This window comes from Diadema antillarum, unplaced genomic scaffold, assembly GCF_040938485.1.
Source record: "Diadema antillarum isolate AM-2024a unplaced genomic scaffold, OU_Dant_1.0 seq00002122_RagTag, whole genome shotgun sequence".
NCBI lineage: Eukaryota > Metazoa > Echinodermata > Echinoidea > Diadematoida > Diadematidae > Diadema > Diadema antillarum.
Genome location: NW_027272762.1, coordinates 197,690 through 211,364, shown reverse-complemented (window position 1 = coordinate 211,364; position 13,675 = coordinate 197,690).

The following is a 13,675-nucleotide window of genomic DNA, read 5'->3' as shown; positions in this document are numbered from 1 at the left end:
ATACATAACCCATCAAAGGTTAAAGGTCAAAGTGACCACACATGCTCAAGTTCGCTTTACAACGTAGAGTAAGTGGAAAGAGAACAACAATAAGACAGTTATATTGTTTCAAGTTTCTTTTCGTGAAAACAAATATGGCATTGGTCACATTCGCATTATGCAAATTAGATTAGATGATGACGTCATCGACTCAAAACTTTCTATTGGTTTGCATATAATGAATCATTCATTTTTTTTTAATAAGTACTCCCTCTCAATATCGAAGATATCCTTGTAGAACGATGCAACCCAAGAACGACTTGATATATACGGACATGATTTCATTTTGATTTCCTTTCACACACACGCACATACACACAAAGAAGAAGAAGAAGAAGAAGTTTGTGACGACTTGTTTGCAAACAAGGTGCAAGTCTTCTGAAAACACTGCTCTGGGATAAACGCACGCGAAACTCTGCGATGCCATAACTTTCATTGTGTTTGCCCGATTTTGATAACGCTTTCCTTATACTAGTATACTGTTGCAGCTATAAAAGATGAACGTGACGTAGGTTTTAACTTTTAACTGGTCACAGCATCCCGAATAGCCCCCCACCCCCCCCCCCCCCCCCCCCCCCCGGCTCACTTTCACATTGTAGTACCCTACAACCATGGAGGCACGGTATCTGCAGCTCCATGCTACAATGTACTGTTTATCTGTATATGCACAAAGCCTTGACATCGGTTTAATACCATCCAAATGGCCTCAAATGAAAGAAAATAGATCCTGGTAGAATGACTGATATGACATTAAAATGTGGTATAAATATAGACGTATTCCCTTCTCTTCAAAAAGGCACGGTGCAAACTGTCTGTACGCGGTACACGTACACATTTTGATATCCAGGGGCGAGGCGTCAGTATTACTATAGTGCATAAAACTTCACACTGATATTTGACAATAATATTTACTCACTTTTATCACATTAGACTGAGATATAGTGTCCTTACACTGATTTGACTGTCCCAGTGTGATGGCAAACACAAAGCAACGTTCTTTTTATATCTGGTAAACTTTCTTTTAAACACGGGCTAGTATTTCTATACGGCAAGGAGTAGTCTTCATAGAGTTAATCCTTCAATCGTAGATCGAGTTCTCAAGAAAAGTTTCAGATAACCAGGAAATCCTTCGGCTTATTCCCCGCTGAAGCAGACTGTTCAGACGAATTGGCAATGTTACAGCAAATTTCGATGCTGTGTCACGTTTGACAAATCGTTATCTACTAGTAGTACCCTCAGCATTCAAATGGATTGATTGCAACTTTGACTTGAGGCTCCCCCATATCATGGCACGCAAGGCTTCAACGTAAACGAATGTTTCATTTTGTCAGGGTAGATACCCACCACAGTTCAGTCATGTTTTCTCATGTATAATCAAATAAACCATTATGACAGTTTATCATACTCGCCACGACATTTACAATTACGATTACAGATTGACAAGTATTTAGGCCCTAGAATGCTACACTACTATATCACATACGCACTTGTATTTCAACATATCATACCATGCAATACTTACGGTAATCTCGAAAATACGATTCGATCATTACACACACCCGTGTGTGTTTCGGTGACTGTCCATGCGCCCGATTCCCCCCTAGCGGTCGTAGCAAGGATGAGTGTAATTGTGCAGCATTTTAGCTTCGCTTACCACTGAATTAACCCCCGACGAATGGATGCAACGTGAAGTACGGCGAGCTATGCCTATCACACACAGCTTGATTGCTTTAGCAAGCGCCGCCAGCGAATTAATACGTGTTATCCGCCATCCATTGAAAAACGCGAAGACCATTGGATTTGCTATATGGCAGGTTATTTGCGTGCCACGGAGAGATAGGGAGAGAGAGCAAGAGAGAATATAATGCGGTTAGGAAGGGTACAAGGAAGGGGAAGAAGGCAGAAAAGAAACGTTAGATGAATTTATCTCACGAGAGTCTTCTTACCTAAAGAGGAAACTAATCACCCTAGGAAAGCAACGCCAAGTAACTCTATCTTACAGCTGCATGAAATATGAAAATGAAGCGGCGATCGATTGTTACGTCATACGCGATCGAGGCATTTTGGTATGCAAAGTGTAGTACATTCATAAGTTTATCTCCATGTGTATAGATGTTTGATTGAACCAATATAATATTCATCTATGTAATGTGGATAAGTATATATGATTATGAACAATTATGTCTGTGTCTGTGTGTGTGTGAATGTGTGTGTGTATTAATCAATGGCTTTTTGAAAAACAAATTCAAGCCTTACTCGACAAAAGAGGCGCAATTTGTTATACATGTATTTCCCAACATCTACCCCACAAAATAAAACTTGTCTTTCACATCCCACTCTTATGTGAGCGATGGCAATGGAGAGATTTGTAGGGTATAGCACAGCAAAACAAAACAAAACAAACAATAACCCGACATTCTGGAGTCATATTTTTCCTGCTGGGATTAAGCTTCAGTTGAAATTGACAAGTGATGTGGGAAATAACACCTCCTTAAGTTTGGATAACATATTTTGGTCGTAAGCCAAGCCTTACGATGTGTGTGAGAAAGAAACGCAATACACGGCAAATGAGTTCCGGCATCCTTGATATGATCATCATATTTCAAGTGCTGTGCTATATAGCACAAGGAAAACTCAATTAAACCCCATTTTGTGGTACTTTTTTCCCCTTTCCGACACGATGTATTATACATACAAACAAGACAGGGTATGTCGGCCATTTTTTCACCTCATGAAATCAGAGGTATGAAACATTGTTTTCTGTCTTCATTTCTACACTTTTTTAAAGTACAACGCCAACAAATTTTTGCAAGACATTAACACAGCTGCATTCTGAGATTGTCACCGGAATTTTCTATTGAATACTTTTCTTTTTTTCCCCTTGTCTTTCGGTATCTCTAGTCTGTTACTTCCGAACTAGAGTGTGCAAAACAAATCATTTTTTTTTTTTTTTTGCTGAATGGCTATTAAACACTGATTTGTTCCTATACAGCAAGTAGTTTGTAGTTCGTTTTGCAAGCCTCCATATTGTTATTGCTTTTTTCATCATTATTTTATTGTCTTACAATAGGTCTGCCTGTAGTAAAGTTCTTGCAAACATTTAAACTCAATCTGCCCAGCTCTAAAGGCTGAGCAAAAACAACAACAAAAATTGCATGGGGCATGGTTAAGCGAAATCACTCTGCCTGTTTTTGTTGCTTTTTCTTACCTTTTTATTTAAATTTTAAAGGATTCAGTTGAAATCAGTCCCTTTCTCTTTTTTTCTCTCTCGCTGTATTTCTATTCCAGGAATGTAGTATTTTTGTTCAAGCTAGGTTCTTGCAAATAAACTCGTGGAGGAATACCTATATCTATTTTGAGCAGTCGGAAATATGATTTTAAGGCAACGCATCTTAGGGTGACAATATCCCATTTGCTGTGCAGTTGGTATCTTCTAGAAAAAAATAAACAAACTTTCCAAACTGCATTGCGAGATTGCAAATCTGCCCAGTTGAGGTTACATGTACATGTGCTTTGACAATGGTCTAGACGTTCGGAAAACTAGCAAAAACCAGTAGTAAAACGAAACACCCCCACCCAGAAAAAACAAACAGACAAACAACAAACAAACAAACAAACAAAGGTATGATTTTCTTGTTTTTATAGTTAATAAGAAGCGTATGCTAACAAAAGAGCCTGATGGACGAGATCGACAGAATAGTTATCTAACCTGATTTGATTTCATGTTTTCTGTAAGCCTCAACCTTTTACAATGTAAAATATAAGTAAAACATAAGTTCTGCAAGTACTTTCCTGTCTTTCTTTTTTTGTTTTCTTCTTATGCGAAAAATCTTACTAATTTCTAACCAGTGTATAAGAAAGCTTGATCAGATTTGTACTGTTAACATTATGTTGTCGGTTGGTGACGGTCACGTTACTGGTAGTTAACTGTATCGAGCAGTTGTTACCTTGCTAACAAAGAAAAGATAGCTCAATGTTCTCTCCACACACAATTTTGTACGGTACTCATGATTGTCCCTGATTGAGTAGCTTTTGGTCCCCCAAGAATCTTCTTCACCAGAACGAATGTAGGTATGTATAAACGAGACTGTTCATTAGTCTGTACGCATAGATAAAGGAGAATTATGAATAGATATGTCTGTCTATCTCTCTCTCGCTCCCTTTGTATCTCTCTAAAAAATATCGCGTGAAAATATTCACTCTTAAAAGAGTGAATACAAAAATACATTTTGGAGTGACCTCAAGGATCACTTGGAGATTTTGGAGTGATCCCTGAGGTCACTCTAAAACGAGTGAAAATGAACATTTTCACTCAAAATTCACTCCAATTTCACTCTAAATCCACTCTTTTTTGTATTCACTCTTTTAAGAGTGAATATTTTCACTCGATTTTTTTTTAGAGTATACTTATATATATATATATATATATGAAGAGCTTACTTCCAAAAGGCGTTAAATCCATTGAAAAATGATGGATTTAGCGCCTTTTGGAAGCAAGCTCTTCATATATATATATATATATATATATATATATATATATTTTATATATATAACCATATTGAATACTACTGTTTTACGCCTATATGTCTCCACAACATTTCTTGCATATATATAGATGTAGATATATATTCATGTATAAATACGTTTCCAGTTATTCATATATTTGTTTAATGAGAGTACGTTACAATTATTATTGTAATTATTGTATCATACACTACATACACATGTGCATAGAAATATATACACTTAACTAATTATGTAAATTACACATACGATACTAATGTTCATGAACAATGTGATGAACCTTTAAAGGGATTCTTTACATATTTCAGGATGGAGCGAGTAAAGTCGTCAGTATATAACCTGTGACGAACTGACACTCATTCTTGTTGCATTACCGACAACTGGTGAATCACATAATTATACGCGTGCAATATGACGCGGCATCCACCTGATAATTTTAAACCCTGCAAACTCGAGCAGCATTCCAATATGAAATGTAACAACATTCCGAGATCCGCAGTAAGACCATAACGGCGGAAGTTTAACCATGCTATAACCTTTGGAGACCTTTATATAAATGATATTGCGTGCCTCTACAGTGCAAAGAAATCTCATTAACGAGTTAAAAATCGCCTACGTACTTTATATCTATTGTAGGCTGTGGTTGAGTTGCCGTTGATTATACCAAAGTATGAAGAATAGTATATTATACCTCTTTATTATTCAAAGTCGACATGCAAATACAAGACGCGCCTAAACGAGTGTGTGGGCATGTGGTGTTTTGTGAACATAATTATTGTGCAGGTTCTGTACTCAATACATGCTGTAACATTTTTTTTTTTATCATCAGCATTCAAGGTTTTCGTGGCGTGGGTGCACGTTTTATGTTGGAGCATTTCTTTGTTCTTTGAAATACAGAGAAAAACTTAAACCATAAAAAAATACTGTAAAGCATAAGCTGAATTAAGAGTTTGTCTTCAATGTAGTTGTTCGTATGCATGTTGTTTTTTTTCCCGACGCACGATGTCTTTAATGTTTATCATTAGCTGTACTTGCCTTCGCACACATGGTTGAACTTATATTACAGAAAATCAATACAAAGATTCGGCATTAAATTGGGCAGGAGAGAGAACAGAGGGGATTCGATTTATCATAAAAAGGAAAAAATCCAAGGGTAAGCATTTGACATGAATGAAAACAAGAGATTATTTAAGCTTCCCCTCGGCTTTGATAATCGCTTGATTTCACTCAATATAGTCCATGGGCCAAGACCCGAAAAATGGGTTGTTGGTACCATCTGAGGTGGCACAACCTTTTTGGTGTCAGTTTGTTTGTCGGGCATAGATATGCTTATCAAGCTATGATAGCATTTCCAAATGAGTAGCTTAGTCATAATAAATGAATTTTTAACCAATTTGGTCTCGTTTTTATATCCCTATACTTCTGAATCGAAACTAAACCGCTATACAAAGAAGAGCACTGCCTTCTGTATGTCCACAGGTGTTCTGTTGTAAACGCGGTGCGCTTAGTTTTTATTCAAGGCAGCGAAGGGAATATCCAAAGGGTTATGATGTCCACAGCTGTCACGCGGTGCGCTTAGTCTTTATCTAGACCAATGTACCGTTATCATATCTAAAGTTCCTCATAAAAGGGATTATCTATACTGTTTTTATACTACCCTATCAACAAATACATCAGTTTTAAACAAAAATCACTCTGTTCATTTACAATATCATTCATTATAATGTATTGTAGTGTACCGGTACATTGTTTTTGCATATCTTATATTGTTGGAGGGAAATAAAGCGACATTGGCGTGGTATCAGCGTTTTCACCGAAGCGTTTTCGCGGGAAAATGATAAATAATTGAAAGATACGGTAAAATTCACGAGGAATTGCTTTTGTTGTTGTTGTTGTTTTTAGATAAAAGGATATACACTATATCATACGCTTTGAATATTCCCTTCGCCGTCTAGAATAAAGACTAAGCGCTGTGGACATCATAACCCTTTGGATATTCCCTTCGCTGCCTTGAATAAAGACTAAGCGCACCGCGTTTACAATAGAACACCTGTGAACATACCATAGAGCTGCATATTACAGCTCTATGGAACATACAGAAGACAGCGCTCTTCTTTGTATAGCGGTTAGTTTCGATTCAGAAGTATAGGGATATAACAACGAGACCAAATTGGTTAAAAATTCATTTACTATGACTAAGCTACTCATTTGGAAATGCTATCATAGCTTAATAAGCATATCTATGCCCGACAAACAAAATGACACCAAAAAGGTTTTGCCACCTCAGATGGTACCAATATCTGGCCTGGCCCATGGACTAATAAGCCTTGTCTGCCTTGGACTACTAACATAACAATGTTGGAATTTTAGAGCTATTTACTGTTGACCTCAAAACTGAGTTCACGTTGGCGTTTGTGGGAAACCAAGTCCCTCTATTAAGCGGCAGGACTGCAGTGTAGCAAATAGGCCTCTGGGTTTATACACAGGCGATTCATTGTTCAAAACCGGCCCATAGTGGATAGGTCCTTTTATACAATATTTGTCATCACGACCTAAATCTCAAGCAATAGACCTAATGGTGACCAAAATAAGACCAAAATAAACCTCATGATGATAATGATAACAATAATACTAATACTTATGTTCGTAGTGTTATAATATTAATATAAAATAAGTCAGATAATATTATGACAATAGCAATAATTACATAATGTTAATGGAGTGATGTTCGTTATTCGGGTTCGTTATTCCGAACTACGCAATGTTCGTATACCTAGATGTCCGTTAGTGCGAAAATGAAAAATAGGTTCAATGATCCGAACACGTGTGGTGTTATTCCGAAGGTGCGTTAAACCGAATATAAAAAGAAAAAGTGCCTTCGGAATTACTAACTTTATTTCGTTTTCGGATGAACGAAACTTCGGAAAAACGAACCGTGGGAATAACGAACCTGATTTCATTTTCGGAATAACGAACTGTAACTGTGGTAGTGATACAGTTTTATTTATCTATAGGATAGCCTCTTTGTAGTGTTAAAGGGATGTTATAGTTTTGGTTGGGAGGGGACTGCAGGTTTCCAACTTCTTTTGTAATATGATGAGAAACCTCATAAGAAATATGAAACAGCATGCAATTCTAAGAGGGATTCAAAGTTTATTTGGTGAAAATTGGTTTTGAAATGGCCGAGATATCGAAAACAAAAGGATCCTCATATAAAAAGTGGGACCCACCTTTTATCAGGATCGCTTTGCTTTAAACTTTGTTTTTGGATATTTCATATTGAGAAGGCTACCCTAGATATAAAAGACCATGATATTAGCATCATTGTACCTCCAGAATTTCATTTCTATTAATATACGTACAGTTATGCTCAATAGATGTTGCTCATCATGCGTATTCCATTTCACATATCATTATACTAAAACTGTTATAACCGATATTTCCTATTCCGTATATCAACTATAAGACCACTTGATCGGAAGTAAATTCCAGAAATACATTTTACTTTCCAAATATCAATTACAAAAGGAATCATATCCTCTTCAAAGTGACTCTGTAGAACCTCTAATCACAAGCCTTAATTCATTGAAAACAGTCATTTTTTTCAGTGAACAGGAAACAGCTTAAAATGATTAATAGATACAAATACAAATACAACATACATAATAATATGTGGGTCATCCTGCGTAATTGTCTGTTAATTATTTGCAAAAAGTTTTGAAAAGCTTTCCGTTCTTAAATTACATCATACTAATCTACTTACATGACCCTACTGCCCTAGGTACAGAATAAAAGAAATGAAAAGAAAAAAGCATACAAAAATAGTAAATTATTACGCAGTTTTATAGGCTACCGTTTCATCAAGAGGCCCAATAGTCAGCAAGACTTTATTTTCATGTATAACTAAGGAATTTGGTTTCTTCCAAACGTGTGAGCTATTTCGAAAAAAAAAAACAAGTGCAAAACAAATACAACTCTTCATTCTTATCGTATACGGGTCCATTGTTTGGGTTTTATTATGTAAAAATGCTTGATTAGACTTAATTAAAAACAAGGATTTACCCCCCCCCCCAAAAAAAAAAAAAAAAAATAAAATAAAAATAAATAAAAAATAAATAAATAAATAAATAAATAAATAAAAAATGAATAAATGAAATAAAATAAATAAATGAATAAATAAATGAAATAAAACAAAATAAAAAATCAAATCAAATCACTAGAAAATGCATATTAAAGAATGTTTGGAATTATGAACCTTCGGAATAACGAATCTTCAGAACAATTAGATTTAACCGAATTCATCCATTTCATTGACACTGAAAGAGGTTTCAAATCTTTGCGCTCTGCTTGCTGGTATTGGACGGCGTTTTATGTTGTATCTTTTCTTCCATTTTTCTTCTTTCCTGTAACGTTATATTTGTTTTTCATTTTGGAAGTGCAACTTGATATGCGACAACAACTTATATGTGACAAGTTGTATTTTTTCACCATGTAGATCGAATTTTATTCCACCTTGCACATTAAATCAAATCAAGTGGTAAATTGAGCGATATGGGTGTACCTACGTCATACCATAACTCGTGCAGCAGAGGAACAGTCAATAATGGAGGGAAGGGGTGGGAATGGGTTGTCTCATAGAATTTTGAGAAAGTTCTGGAAATAGATTCAATTCAAATCTTATTTCAATTTTTGTCAACAAGGTTGTGATGAGTCTCGACAGAATGAAATGTTGTGCAAGTAATAATATATAAAAAAAAGTAGCAGACTAAAGCGTAGAATGACGCAAAGTGTTCAAATGCATGTGGAAGGATTTATTGCAATTTATTTTTCTCACAAAGAATGTTAGAATAGAGAATGATTATAGGCCTGGAGTTGTAAATTCAACAAAACGCAAGTAACTCAACGAAGAAAGAAAACGCCTGGAGATTTTTTTTTTTGGTTGTTCAATTTTATTCGGGGTTGAACTCGCAAAGCATTTTACACAATGCTTTGCTCTATACCATAGTTCTGTATTGTACCATGTCAGCTACAATTGCAGGAATAAGTGTCTTGGATGTTGTTGTTTTTACATTATTAGAATTATGAATGACGGTCGAGTCTCCATGGTAACATAACAAAAGCAATCGAAGCATATAATCGTAATCAATATAAGTTCGCGTGATGGAATTTTCTTTCCTCTGTTTGACAGAAAAGGGGAAAACAGAAATAGAAATCCAACAAACATAGAACAAGCGCAATGCGTGTTTTATGTTACATTAAGAACTCAAAGAGCCGAATGTCGGGGCGAAGGACAGATTGAGGTAATATCCTTTTATCTTGCATTGAGTAGTATGGTATCACTCCAAAGTGCGTTAGCCTTAAAGAACACGCCCTTTCAACTGAATCATTGCTGCGGAGCAATGATAATGTGCTTCGAAAACATCTAAGGTTTTATGTGATGTGTTTCGAACTGATACGCTTATTATGTATATAATGTAGAGACAGGATAGAATAGGTCCACGTTTCAAAGACATATGATATACTGCATATTCTCTCGTTTACTTTTCTCTCCAATTTCATAACTGTGTGCACATTCAACGGTGCTAACTCTCACCAGCCACCAGTTGGTATATTATTTGAAATGATTATAGAGCTAAGGAGAGACATTTTGTACCCATACACATTATGCACACATTGATAAGCTATTCTAGTAATCTTTAAGAAATCATAGTACGTTTGCATAATTATGTCTATCCATCACGATATTTTGTACATTTGTAAGACACGGAACAACGATTAAATGCAATTATGTCAACCTAAACTTACAAATCAAGCTCAATATTGCCGCTCAATTTTAACCATGCTTATCGATATTCATTAAACGTATGAACTGTCATTTAAATCTTAATGCGTATTTCTAATTCCTCCCATTTACGAAAACAAAATGCACCCTCACCTTGAATGCACTGAGTTCCCTTTCAAGGTGTATCTCTTGAAATAATATATCTCGATCCCTCGAACACATTCACGTTCTTTCTCAATTCAGCTCACATTTATTTCTACTTTCACTTTACACAATCTGAACATATTGAAGTTTCAAACACAACTGGTAATGAATAATGCACTACAATGATGGAATTTGTCTCTTTCTTTGTTGTTTGTTTAATTTTCCGTCTGAATTGTAAGTAGAATTATTTCAAGCAGAGATTGCCAGTTTTGGAAATAAGTAACTAAACGACCTAGTAGATGCAATCTCTATGGATATGGCGTCCAATGTGAAATAATAAACTAAGTGGGTGACAAAAAATTAAGTGTCTATGCACTTTGATAGGCAGATCTTACTCATTTCAGTGGGAGGAACCTACTAAAAAGCCTTTGAAGATTTATGGAGTAGGTCGATCCTTACAAATTACAAACGGATGTACGTGGGAGTACGTGCTTTAAGATCATGTAGAAATAGGCATGCAGTACAAACAAATATATACATTATTCAACTAAATTTTGATTAATAAAGATATCTACAAAAAGAACAACAAAAATTATGCACTTACCTACATGTGTAGGTGTGGGAGAGATTGGGTAAAAAATGAACTCTGACGTGACCAAAAAAGACATAGAGAGAGAGAGAAAAAAAGATATAGACGAAGATATAGCTGGAGATAATCTACCACTGCCTGGAAGTACGTTTACTTTGTCTGTGGTGGGCGGGGCGGGGAGGGGAGGGGGGGGGGGGGGTGGGAGTTTGGACGGGGAGAGTTCTTTGAACCTCATATACGATGTGCAGACAATTTTTCAATCTTTTTCTCACACCTTCACAAAGTACACTGCTTGAATTTGAACACCTGTGGAAACTCATTATCAGATATATGATTGCATGGTGTTATAGGTTTTGTCGCTCTAAGCCTGTAATATATATATGACGTTATGGGCAATCCATGCTGTCTGTCTGAATTATTAGTAATCTAGAGGGATGGTGTAGTTCTGGTTGAGATGGGGATTCAGGTTTTAACATTTTGGGAGATAATTAGGAACTATCATATGAAATTTCGAAGAGCAGACAATTCTAAGAGGAATTAAAAGTTTATGTGATGAAATTTGGTTTTCAGATGGCTGAGGTATCCAAAAACAAAGAAGTCCTAATAAAAGGTGGGAGTCACTTTTTTATCATTTTTTATTTTACTTTGTTGTACTTTGTTTTTGGATGCCTCAGCTATTTCAAAACCGATTTTCCTCAAATAAATTTTCAGTTCCTCTTAGAATTTTGTGCTCTTTCATATTTCGTAAGAGTGGGCTCTAATCGATTATGTCACAAAAAAAACCCAAAACTATGTATCATCCCTTTAAGGCAGTCGACATTATGACAACTTTGATTACAATTCATCCTGTGACTTCAGGGTGACAAATAACTTTGGAAGCGGGAATTAAGTTTTATCTAAAGCAACGGCTAAGCTTGTATGACACACTCACACACAAACACACACACACATAAAAACACACATACGCATGCAAAATAAAAATAATAACAATAAAATGTGCAAGATTTGGTCGGAGTATGTTGACTTTTAGAAGGTTCCATGTTTGCACCGGGATCTGTTACCAGAGCACAATCACAGCTTGATTACACGCTCTAGTTCAAATCCCATCTCCTAAGACCTAAGAAGAGGTGGGAAGACAACATACGAGACTGGACAGGTCAAAGGTTGAGAGAGGCACCAAGGAAGGCAGAGGAGAGGAAGGGGTGGAGGAAACTGTCTGTGAAGTCTTCTGTGGCGCCCCAACGGTCTTCTTGACTACGGGATATGTAAGATGTAAGAAGAATTGAAATCACACACAAAAAAAGATCCAGTTAACCATACAAATTTCAAATGAAATGTTGAAATTGTTCCTAATAACACTGACCTTGCATCCTGAACTTCCTATCAATTGTTGCGTTTATTTGCACACGTATCACCTCTATGATAGGACGTTTGAACCCTTCATATTTGTCCAAGTCATCGTCACGGATGATATGTGTAGCAAAAATAAACATGCCTAGCCACCAGATGACCGAATCCACCTTATCGTTGCTACATAACAGAGGTTCACAGTTCATAATGATAGGGGTACATGATGCACATGTTTGTTTTCCTGTCTGTTCCGTCCTTGCTTGCTTTCGTCCTTGTCATTGTCATAGTCCTTTCTTTCTGTTTGTTTCGCCTGACGTCATGATATCAAAATTTTCATACATGGAGTCCTTGACGAATCTTGAGATGCCTTCATCTCCCGGAGTAATTTACAAAATCTACAAGCTATTCTTCTCTTGTGAATTCCTCTTTCCATATATAAAGAGTTGAAGAATGACATTGTATTTGCTTACTTGTTTACTTATCTAAAAACAAAGTGGATATTATTATAATTGTATCCATGTTTTGTTGAAGCCGCTGTGATTCAAAGTTCCTTGAAGTATTATGTACTCATCTAAGCATTATGCATATTGCTTTCAAATCACTGAAATATTGAAAAATAGAAATTGGGGAAAATGGCATAGTTTTAAAGAAATGTTCAGATTGTCCCCAATAACATTGAACTTGCGTCTTGACCTTACGTCTAATGTTTATGTTTATTTGCCAACTCACGTAGGGGTAATGAACCCTCAATCTTCTCGACTTATCGTTACGGATGATAATGGAGCGAGAACAAACATGTGCAGTCAGCAGATGGCTGACTCCACCACATCGCAACCTTATGACAAAAGTTTATTGACAGTTCATGAAACAGAATGACGCAAACTGACGACGACTGAATTGAAACGACCCAAAAAGTTTTCGTCAGTCAACTCAAAGATATCTGGACAGGTTACAGTGGCGGATCCAGGGGGTGCACCGGGCGCGCGCCCCCTATTTATTTTGCTTAAAATAGAAGAAATAAAAAGGAAAAAATGGGGGGGGGCGTGCGCCCTCTTTCATTTTGTTAAGGCGCCTCCCCTTTACGGAATTCCTGGATCCTCCCCTGGGTTACAAAGGATTGAGTGATGCCATGTTGTGATCAAACTTCACTGCTTTTTCTCAATCTTCTCCCAAGTGGCAAAGAATTTTCTGTCTTTTCAATTTGAAATTGTAGGTGACCATGGTATGCACGAATGGTTGCAACTGCA